At 30.4% G+C, this 11707-nt stretch overlaps 1 pseudogene; it reads right to left on the bottom strand.

The window, feature by feature from the left end:
- Nucleotides 1-9973: 9973 nt before the first annotated feature.
- Nucleotides 9974-11380, bottom strand: LOC112800362 (ethylene-responsive transcription factor 1A-like; annotated as a pseudogene).
- Nucleotides 11381-11707: the final 327 nt, after the last annotated feature.

Raw genomic sequence — 11707 nt, 5'->3', positions numbered from 1 at the left:
ATTGATTATTATTTTGAATCCAACGAAGTGGCTAAGGTGTGGTTCAATTTAGAAGAAAAAATATAGCATTAGAAAAAATATTTTTCTACAGTAAATTTGGGTGTAGTACGAAGATATTTGGGTGTATTTTAAGAATTTTTAGGTGTATTTTTATTTTGATAAGTTCTACATAATTCAAAACTCTTCCTCTTTCTCCTTATCATCTTCTACTATTTCTTCTTTTTTTATCATCATCATCTTCTTCTTCTTCTTCTTTTTCTTATTCATCTTTTCCTTTTTATTTTACCTTCTCAAGTTTCTTCTTGTTTTGCTCTCTTAACAAGAATAAAAACAAAAAATTCAAACAAAAAAAAAACACATAATGCTGCAGAATTACTTGGAAGAGGATGAACTTACATTCATTTAACTAAAAAAACGAAAGAAATAAGAAAAAAACGCATCATTAGAGAAAATATTTTTCTGCATTTCCATCAAATTTGGGTGTAATACGAAGATATTTAGGTGTAACACGAAAATAGTTGGATGTATTTTTATTCTGATAAGTTCTGCAAAATTCAAAACTCATTCCCTTCCTCTTTTTCATTTTCTACTGGTTCTTTTTTTTATCATCATCACCATCTTCTTTTTTTCTTATTCATCTTTTTCTTTTTATTTTACGTTTTCAAGTTTCTTCTTATTTTACTCTCTTAACGAGAATAAAAATAAAAAAATTAAACAAAGAAGAAGAAGAAACACATAATGCTGCAGAATTACTTGGAAGAGGATCAAATTACATTTATTTAACTAAAACACAGAAAGAAATAAAGAAGAAAAAAACAAAGCATTAGAGAAAATATTTTTCTGTATTTGCAGCAAATTTAGGTGTAACATGAAGATATTTAGGTGTAACACGAAGATATTTTGGTGTATTTTTATTTTGATAAGTTCTGTATCATTCAAAACTCTTCCTCTTCCTCCTCTTCATCTTCTACTGCTTCTTCTTCCTCATCGTATTATTTCGTTTTCTTATAATTATTCTTGGAAAAAAATCAAACAAAGAAAAAAAAATACATAATGTTGCAACATCAATAGAAAGAAGAAAAGAAAAAAATGCAGCAATAACAACAATAATAAAAAACCAACGATGAAGATGAAACACGCGAAGAAAAAGAAGGAGGAACGCAAAAAGGAAGGAGAAGAAGAAGAAGGAAGAGGAGGAGGAGAAGAAAGAACGTGAAGAAGAAGAAGTATCTTCCATAATGGTGAATGAGAGCGCGCTTTAAAAACGGTTGAGTAATGCGCATGTTATCACGTTCCAGTGGGTGAATATAGTTTTTATTAGATTTAGCCCAACTTATAAAACTTGTAAGACAAAAAAATTTGTATGTGTAGCATAACTCTTTAATAAAATATTTGTCAAAGACAATATATCATAAAATTTATTGGTATCAGATTTTTGACAAAGTAGATATTTTAAAGAAGTACTAAAATAATTGTTCAAATGTGTAAAATTAGACAGAAAATCAATTCATTCAGGTCTGGTTATGTACTTAATGCTACTGCCAATGTTACTAATGTTACCTGAGGGAAGCAAATTTAGGGGTCATCAAACAAGCTAATCTGGCTCATTTAAGTTCGGTTTGTTAAGTTTGTGGGTTAAATGGGTTGGCCCGTTTAAGTTTGTTTTATTCGCGGGTCATAATTTTTTAGCTCGAATTGTTTATGGTCAATTTGATAGGTTAAACGGGCCAGTTCGTTTATCATTTAATTTTATTTTTTAAAAATTATTTTAACAAAAAATATCACTTTTAGATAAAATAAAATCTTTTAAAAATAATATTTTTTTAGTTGATAGGTCGAATTTTCAGGTTGAATCGAGAGAAATTATCTGCTAAAAGTGCTGCTTTTTTCAAAAGAAAATGTCAAAAAATTAAACGGACCACCCGTTTAACTCACGGATTAGTCTATTTAACCCGTCATTTTTTTGGGTTAATCGAGCTCAGTCCGTTTAACCTGAAATTTAAATTGACTTAATTTTAAAAACAAAATTCATCTATTTAAAAAGGTAATTGGACTAGTCTGATAGATTTAGTCTATTTTAATGGCTCTAAGCAAATTCATGCAATGACTAAAAAAATAATTATGATTCAGAAAATGAGATTTCTAATATTTTAATCACGTTATATTCAAAATGTATTAGTGTTATGGTAGGTTCTCGCTGTGCATTGCGATTAGTGGTAGTTGGCTCTTTTTGAAAATTTTTTAAATGCAATCGAATCCATTCTTTCATCAATCAAACAATATACAAATAAAGTCTCGCACGACCAAAATTCTCCACGTACCTTTTATCGGATCTGCTGGACTTTCACCTTATATGGTTCAAACCAACGTCGTTTCTTTCTCTTGATTTTTGAAGAATTACCATATGTTCATAATATGCAATGTTCATAATATGTAGCAAAAGAAAAGAAAGCAATTATAAAAATTTATTTTGTGCTTAAATTTTATTCAAATAAATAATATATAGATTAGATCTAAATACTTGTGGATGTTCGTAAAAATCATTTTCTTCTTCGATGATACGAAGATACTATGCATATCCACACCGTGACCAACCTTTGTTGTCAACTCCTTGATCAGTGAACATCTGATCTAAATTGAGAAACCTCTTGCAACTCTTTGCACGCCATAAAATTCTTCCCCAATAATTAGGCTCACATACATTTATGTGTGTAGAGATATAGGAATAAAACTCTTCTGTTTTATTTCATTTATTTCCTCTACTCTTGATATACATATATGTAGTATGATATTTGTTGCTTATTTTAAATTTGAATCTCAATTCAAATGTAAATAATACTTTTTATTTTAAACTTGAATCTTTTAAATTTATAAATCATATCATAATTCAATTTGAAACAGAATTAGTTAGGATTTCATCCAAATTTATGACTCAAACTTAGAAATAGAATAACTAATTATTCTCAATTATCATATTATTATTATATTATATTCTTGGTGCTAGAAAAGAATATAATAATATTCCATTTGAATTAATATAATTATTTATTTGATCAAATCAAAATAATAATTAAATAATTCTATAAAAAGATTAAAACACTTGTTAGTGTGTGACCCCATAGGTTCAATATTAAGCGGGTAGTAAACTAGTCATACTAACTTTACTAATCAAGATTGGCGCCTAACAACACTCCTCAATAACCCGATAGTATGAAGTAATCTATTTTTACTAAAAACCTCAGAAGAACAAAGTATAATTTCTTCCATTTTTCTATCTCTTGGTTAACCCTTAGAATATGGTTTAATTGTCAAACTCTAACTTGTTACCATTATTATAGTGAACCGTGAATGACTTAAAAAACTTATTTCTTCATTCATTCATTCAAAATCCATTAACCAAGGTTTTATTCATCTCAGTCATTATAATCATGGAGCTCAAACTCTTTACCGAGAATTGACAGATTCCTTATTGACTAATCATTAATTCTATAAGTATTTAAATCATACCCAATATCCATTCAACTAGCACTCTAGGGTATTAGGTGTCCGAAATCAAAATATAATAAATATATTGTTAGTTATTATGATAGTCGCAGGTCAAAGGAAACTCTATTACCATGTTCATCTTGAGAATATCCTATTGACTAATATGCGGTAATTATAACAATTAGGAATTCTCAAAGTGAGTCTATTCAATAGTTACATTTCTATATGCACCATCTATATATATAATTTAATAAATGAGATTTATTAATCTTCATTTAATGAAGACTATTATATATATATTGATCTTTTCAGATTATTAACGTCCTTTTCAATAATTCTATGATTAAGAATAATTTAAATTAAATTATAAAAGATTTATCTCTCAATATATTATGATTACTGTCATAATAATAAATCTCTAAATTTAATCAAGGACCTTATTATATTAATATTTTAATATAATAATAATAACAAATTATTTAACACATGATTAATTGGATTATGATTATACTATTTAATCCCAACAACTTTGAACAGGGCGAGCGACGAAGAAGCAAAAACAACCATAGCGAGCGGCAAAAAACCACGAACAACTCAACTAGTGCCAACAGCGAGCCATATAGACTTTGACATGGTGGTGACAAAAGGACGATGTGGTCGATGAAAAGTGGGACCGAAGGATCGAAGGTCCGAAGAAGGTGCCAAATCTAAAAAGAAAGAGAAAGCCTGTGACACATAAAATTAGTAGTTAATTTGTATTAAATTTGTATACATATAAAAATACAAAAATACATCCTGCCTAATTTTGATTGTTAATTTTAATATATACTTAATATTTTTATTTAATTTTATATAATTTTATGACAAGATTGTCCAGTTATCTTTAATTTATATTTATTTTATAATAATAATTTCAACCACAAGTTAAATGCTGTATTTTTTTTTCGTCCGTGCGTCGAAAACCGCGGGCTATAGCCCTTTAATCACAACGATGAATTGACAGATACACATAATCTGATCTATGTAAGGTTGCCCATCCGAACCGGTACATTGTTTAATATGCATAAAGACAATATGTTCTCATCAGTAATTAAAAAAAAATTGAGACTCCTATGTCATTTTCTAAAGAGAAAGTATAGAGAGTCCATGGCCTAAGCGTACAATGCGTATAATAGAAGTTTAGAAAGTATTAGAGATATGATCATTAGTGTTACATTGTTTTGTTAAGGTTATGCTTTTGGAATGAGTGAGTTCATGACATGGTATTAAAATTATAGATTCGAAAGGTCAAGGATTCAATCTTTGGTAAACTCCAAATCAACTTAAATTTTTGGAATAAGTAATTTTATGACATGAGATGTTTATTATCCTTGGTATCCGAATAGTTATTTTAGATAGTATGAGTGATGTTCATTTTATTCATGGACCAAAATTTAGCCCATTATACACATTGTACGTTTAGGCCATTGACTCTCTAACACTATTCTTTTCTAAATTATCTTTTTAATCGATAATTAAGAAAAAAACTTGATTTTTTTAATTTTTTATGTTTTTAAAAAATAATTAAAAGTATGAACTAAGACTCTTCGCCGCCGTTAAAAAACAAAAGTAAAAAAGAAAAGGACAATAAGTTGAGCGTGAGAGCCAAATGCTTGTGAAAAATGTGATAGGAGTTACATTGATGAATACAAGGAGATACGCCAAATTGTATTATTCATCGTATGACTTATTTAAATTATTAATTTCAATTAAGCAAATAAGCAATGCATATGGCAATTAATAGTTAGTATTATAGTTATAATGCTTTGTGTGATCAGTGGTGGTGAGAGATCGACAAGTCCTATATTTCCAGAATTAAATTAGCTCAATAGGATAAGATCACTAACGTCAACTACAAATAATTAAAGTTATAATCTTTAGTCGTTGTCATTCTTTTAATCGAACTATGTCAACTCCCGATAAACACGAGTACATTCTACGAAGGATATTCTTCACAGATTGTTCCTTAAAGGAAATTGATAATTTTAAATTTTTTCATTTAGAAGTGTTTATTATTGCATTGTGGAAATTAAATAGTGCTTATAAATATATCTCGGGTACCGTTATACATATAATTTTCTCTTTCATATAAGAGATATAAATTAATCCAAATCCAACAAATTAAAATTTATTTTCATAACATGCGCGTGAAAATTACGTTCCTCTTGATATCTTACATTCTTCTTTTTCTTCTTATTTTTTCTTCTTCTCCTTTTTCTTTGTATTTCTTCTTATTTTTCTTCACGTATTTCATCTTTATTGTTATTTTTTTATTACTGTTGTTGTTTCTGTATTTTTTTCTCCTCTTTTTTCTATTGATTTTGTAACATTATGTATTTTTTTCTTTATTTAATTTTTTCTCCTAAAAAGAATTATGAGAATATGAAATAAGAAGATAAAAAAAAAAGAAGAAACAGAAGATGAGGAGGGGGAAGAAGAAGAGTTTTGAATTATGCAGAACTTATCAGTACACATACACCAAAAATTCTTAAACAATACACCCAAATTTGCTACAAATACGAAAAAATATTTCCTCTAATGCTTCATTTTTTTCTTCTTCTTTTTTTCTTATTTCCTTTTTTCTTTCAATTGAATGAATGTAAGTTTATCATCTTCTAAGTAGTTTTATAGCATTATGTATTTTTTCATCTTCTTTGTTTTATTTTATTTTTTTTATTCTTGTTAAGAGAGTAAAACAAGAAAAAACTTGAGAAGATAAAATAAGAAAAAAAAGATGAATAAGAAAAAAAAGAAGATGATGATGATGATGAAAAAGAAGAAGAAGAAGCAAAAGATGAGAAGGAGGGAGTAGAAGAGTTTTGAATTATGCAGAACTTATTAGCACACGTTCACCAAAAATTCTTAAACAATACACCCAAATATCTTCGTGCTACACCCAAATTTGCTACAAATACAAAAAAATATTTTTTTAAGGCAAAATGTTTACATTACATTCAATTCAAACCATCAACGATGAACAACAAATTTCACAAACAAAAACAACATTATTCACCTATAAAATCATAAACTACTAATGAAAATATTAACTAGAATCAAACCACGCCTCAGTCACTTGATTGGATTCAAAACAATAATAAATTCATTATGATTCAATTGACAATATGAATTTGAATTATTCATTATCTTCAACAACGAGATAACTGATAATGGAGGAAAAAGAAGGAGAAAGAGGAGAGGAAGAAGAGGTGGTGTTGGTCGACGATAACGAAAGAGAAAAATAACAAAGAACGTACAGCAAGAAGAAGAATAAGAAGAACGTACAATAACGGCACGAAGAAAAATGTGCACGCGTGAATATAAATGACTTGTAATGACTTGTATGGAAAAATCACTTATATGTGGAGAATAATATCCCGCCACTATCCTTATAAAATTTAGAGAGTACTTTTTGTCTTAATTTACTACAGCTAATCCGAAACACTATGGTTTAGAAAATGACTATGTTACGTATACACTAAAATTAATTATTAATATAAAATATATGTTAAAATATAAATATATATTAAAAAAAATTAAACCACATATACGTTTATATACAAATACATTAATAACTAATTTTAATAGCTGATTTCAGTATACGAAAAATATTATTTAAAAAATTAATCTTAATCCAATGTCAATATAGCTGGATACAACTAAACACTTTTAAACCATTTAATGGTATGTTGCCATTGGGAGAAAAATTTGGTGGTTACAATAACTTTCAGTACAAATCAAACATCAACTATGTTAGGAAACATTAAAAATAATTACTAAATTAATTATTTATATAAATAATATAATACAATATAAAATAATACATATTAAAAATGAATTAAATATAACATATATATTTTATTGGTATAAAAGTTAACAGAACAAACAATTCGACTAGAATAAAGCATATGACCGACCCATAAAAGTCGAAATATTGTGCAGGTCAAAATGATATGGCACAAGAGTTGATTTATATTGGAAGTTTTAACTTATCATAAAAATTCAATCATAAAAAAGTAAAATGTCAAATATAAGATGAATTAATTCGGAAGCCTCTAAAATTTGAAATGCGCTAATTACAGGTGGTTTTTTCTAAAAGTGTTATATAAAATACGAAATTTGGAGACCAAAGTAAGAAAGAATGCGAAATTTTAAACTTGAGAGTTATAATTCTTCGTGGTCAAGACAAAATTGTGGATCACAAAAACCTTGAAAAAAAGGAGGGAGTCAAATAGTGTGAGAAAGGAGCATTCTGCAGTTTACTTTTTGTGGTCTATAAATAAAAGAAATTCAAAAGAATCTAAAAACTTTAATCGAAACACTACACTATCATCACACAACTCTGCAAATTTTCAGTTATATTAATGCAACGAAAATCAATAAAATGCAAATGCATATGAATGTCTGAAATCAATTTTTTTATTCACTTTATTTATTTTCTTTATTTTTCTTTTTAAGTTCTAATTATTTTTGTTACTTTGATTTTCTTTTTAAGCACTTTAATTTCCTTCTGTTTTATTTTAAACTTGAAGTCCCTTAGTATTTCATTTATATTCTTTGTTTAGTTTATTTATTTTCTCTCTTGTTATTTCTAGAGTTAATATTTAATATGGTCCCTAAATTTACACACAAGTCTCAATTTAGTTCTTAAAGTTTCAATTGTCTCTATTTTGTCTCCAAACTTTATAAACGTGCCTCACATTAATCACTGAAACGACTTTTAGTACAAAAACATTAATGGAGCCCTGATATAAACCGTCAAATGTCTTGTTAAAACTTGTAAAATGATGCAGTTTTGGTTTTAACATTCAAATAGCTCATAAACGGCATCGTATCACTTATTTTGTTAAGTAAAATTTTAATAAACACCACTTATGATGTTGTTTTTGGATTATTTGAGTGCCAAAACTAAAACGACATCATTTTACAAAGTTTAGTGTGGCATCCGGCTGTCCACGACAATGTTCCATTAATGTTTGTACGTTGAAAATTGTTTCAAGGACTAACTTGAGTTATGTTCACAAAGTTTGGAGACTAAATAAAGACAATTAAAACTTTAGGTAGTGTTTGGTGGAGAGACAGAGGCCAAAAGACTGAGACTGAGAGACATAGACTAAGAGACAGAGACAGAAATAAATCTCAGCATTCTGTTTGGTGTAAAGTGGAAGACAGAAATTAAAATAAGAATGAAACTCTAATTTAATTTGTACAAAAGATAAAATTGGAATTAATTAATTAAAATGAGGGTATTTTAGGTATAAAATGTTATTAAAGTTTCAGTCTATGTCTTTAAAAATTTCAGTCCCCTATGTCCTCACTTTTTGGAGGTACTGAAATATTGAAATTTTATGGACAAAGACAAAAATTTTAGTACCAGTCTCTGAACCAACAAAGATGATACTGAGTCTCAGTCTCTCAGTCTCTGTCCTAATACCTCAAAACAAACGCTACCTTAGGGACTAAATTGAGATTTGCATGTAAATTCAGAGACCAAATTGAGTATTATCTCTTATTTCTATCTTTACGATATTTTTTCTTCAATCGTTTTATTTTCACGTTCTTTACTTTGTTAATTGTCTATTTTTAGCTCTATTTATTCTCTTGCACTATAATTTGTCACAAATATTTCGACACCTGTCAATTCGACACCAATGCTAAGTAATTTATGAGTCGAGTTCACTCTTTTTGAGAGAAGTTATATGTACTCCCCAAATTGAGATATTGATACAAACTTGATTCGACATCCGATCTAAATTCCCAAAAATCAAGTGAAATATTTAATGTGCATGTAGTGACTAATTTTTTATGTGCATGTAGTATTTTTAATCAAATATTTATAATCATAAAATTAAGATTTTGTATGTAATTTTTTTCAAGGTGAAAAAGAAAATGCAATGCAACATGAAAATAATTAAATTCCATTAACAAACCAAATGCTCCTAACTTATTATCTAAATAAACCAAATGCAAGTGGAAACAAATACTGACGTAATTAAGATTTAAGAATAGAAGAATTATTAGAGCTCGCATTTATTTCCGATCATGAGTTCAGAGAGCTATTGTACATGCTATTTTTCCTTCTTGTTTTTTTTGTCTATATTTTTTCGTCCTTAACACTTGTAATTGTTCGACATAATGTGTGAATGGCATCTTATTTTCCTAAATTTTGTCTCAAGTAAAGCCTTTGGTACGGAACGCATAATTGTAAGCACTACCTCACTCAGTTACTTCCATCCAAATTGGGTTCCCTCGCAATTATTGGTATCTGATTTGGTGATTCTCCCTCTTCATTTTTTTTTCATTTTGTATTTATCGGATACTATGACTACTTTATCTAATTACTATTCAATCACCTAAAACGGAAAAGTTTTATCTTGCCAGAGTTGCCACTTGCCTTATAGACGAACTAATACTAGTATTTTTTTGTCTATTTAGGGAACAAAGGCTTTAATTTCATGCAATGTAAGGCGATTCATTGATTTCATACACAAAATGTTGAACAAAGAAATAACAAATATTGTATTTACAAAACCCAAAAAGAAAAAAAATGGAGCCCTACTTGCTCTCTACCAAACATGGCTTTTTAACTTATCCCATTTGTTTCCTTGCAACTCTTTTAGTCACTATCTGAAATTCTCAATCCATCTTCTTTTTTATCTTGGCCCAACTGTATTATTTTTAGTGAATAGTGACGAGTGAGTGGTTGCACTACTCAGCTCACCAATAACTGCTCGCCACGTGTACAATGCGCCACTTGACTCCCCACTTGCCCCGTCTTCATCTCAACCTGACCTGTCACCACCGGTACCCTCGGTCCCACCGTCTTCTTCCTCCTCTTCGTCGTGGATACACTATCCGACGATGATGAAGGCTCCGGCGACGACCGCTTAGACGTCACCCTCACGGGGTCGGGTTCACCGGAGTTTACCCGGAGTGGGAAATTCAACAGAGCTCGCGACCCGCGCATTCTGTACGCGGCGCGGTCGTAAGCTAAAGCAGCGTCTTCGGCGGTTTCGAATGTTCCTAGCCAAACCCTAGCACCGTTTTTCGCCGGGTCACGAATCTCCGCCGCGAACTTCCCCCACGGTCGCTGCCTCACTCCGCGGTAGTGCTTCCCCTTCGCCGGAACCGGAACAGGCGTAGGCTTCTCTTCAATCGGGGCTACGACGGCGGAGATGACAGGCTCCGGCAAGCTTGGCACCGAATGAAATACATCCGGCTCTGATTTAACCGTTACGTCGGGTAAGTAACCCGAAGAGAAGGATTCGGGTGATCCGGCTTCGAGAGAAGGAACCCAACCGACGTTCACGGCGTCGCGGAGAACGCCGTAGAGCACCATATCTTCTGAATCGTCTTCTTTGAGCGGCAACTCGCCCCAATTTTCGCTCAGGCAAGGGTACAAGCTGCTGAAGCTGGAGCTCCTGCAGAAAACCGGTGTGCTACCCGAATGACAATTCGGTGCTCCGAATATAAAAGGGTCGGACTCTCCCAGCAAGTGGCGACGAATTGAGTCCAGTAGCGCCAAATCGGCCTCGTAACTGCTTTGTTCGCACATTTCTTTTCTTGTTAGTGTGTTTGTTTTTCAGTTATAACTGAATCTGCTGAAGAAATAATAAAGAGGAGAGATAGCTAAGGAAGGTGTTATTAGGTTTTTTTTTTTTAATTGTGGGTATTGAATATTCGAATTTTGAAGGGGAAGAAGGAGACGGGTATATATAGGAGTGCAAGGTTCGTGAACTTGGACATGAAACTTTTTTAATCACTATGTACGACCATAGATCTTTTTAATTTTTATTTTTACGATGGTCGCCAACTAAGCTTCTATGAAGCTTCGCATGTGTAAATTGCAAGGCACAGTTTGGTCATTGGTGGTCTTTTTATCACGTGCTTAATATTTTCAGTTTTTTCTCTAATTAAATAAGTCCCGTCGCTGACGTCATTCGTCTCTCTCATGTGCACACACCATGACACCACACACAACTTGCTTCTCCTGCTTTTGTCGCTTTCTGTGCCGCAAATTTTGTCTACTATCAAATTCGTTTTCTACCTTTAAATTATTTTTCAATAGTTTCTTTCTTGTATTTCATCTTGATTCTTGACCAATACTACTAGTAAAACTTAAAAACCGAGAAAATAAATCTTCATATATTAAATTAGGTTAGCAAATGTATTTTGAATAATTTAA

The sequence above is a fragment of the Arachis hypogaea genome, chromosome 5 (genome assembly GCF_003086295.3).
Source record: "Arachis hypogaea cultivar Tifrunner chromosome 5, arahy.Tifrunner.gnm2.J5K5, whole genome shotgun sequence".
NCBI lineage: Eukaryota > Viridiplantae > Streptophyta > Magnoliopsida > Fabales > Fabaceae > Arachis > Arachis hypogaea.
The sequence above is the reverse complement of the archived record's forward strand: the minus strand, read 5'-3'. Positions and strand labels throughout refer to the sequence as shown.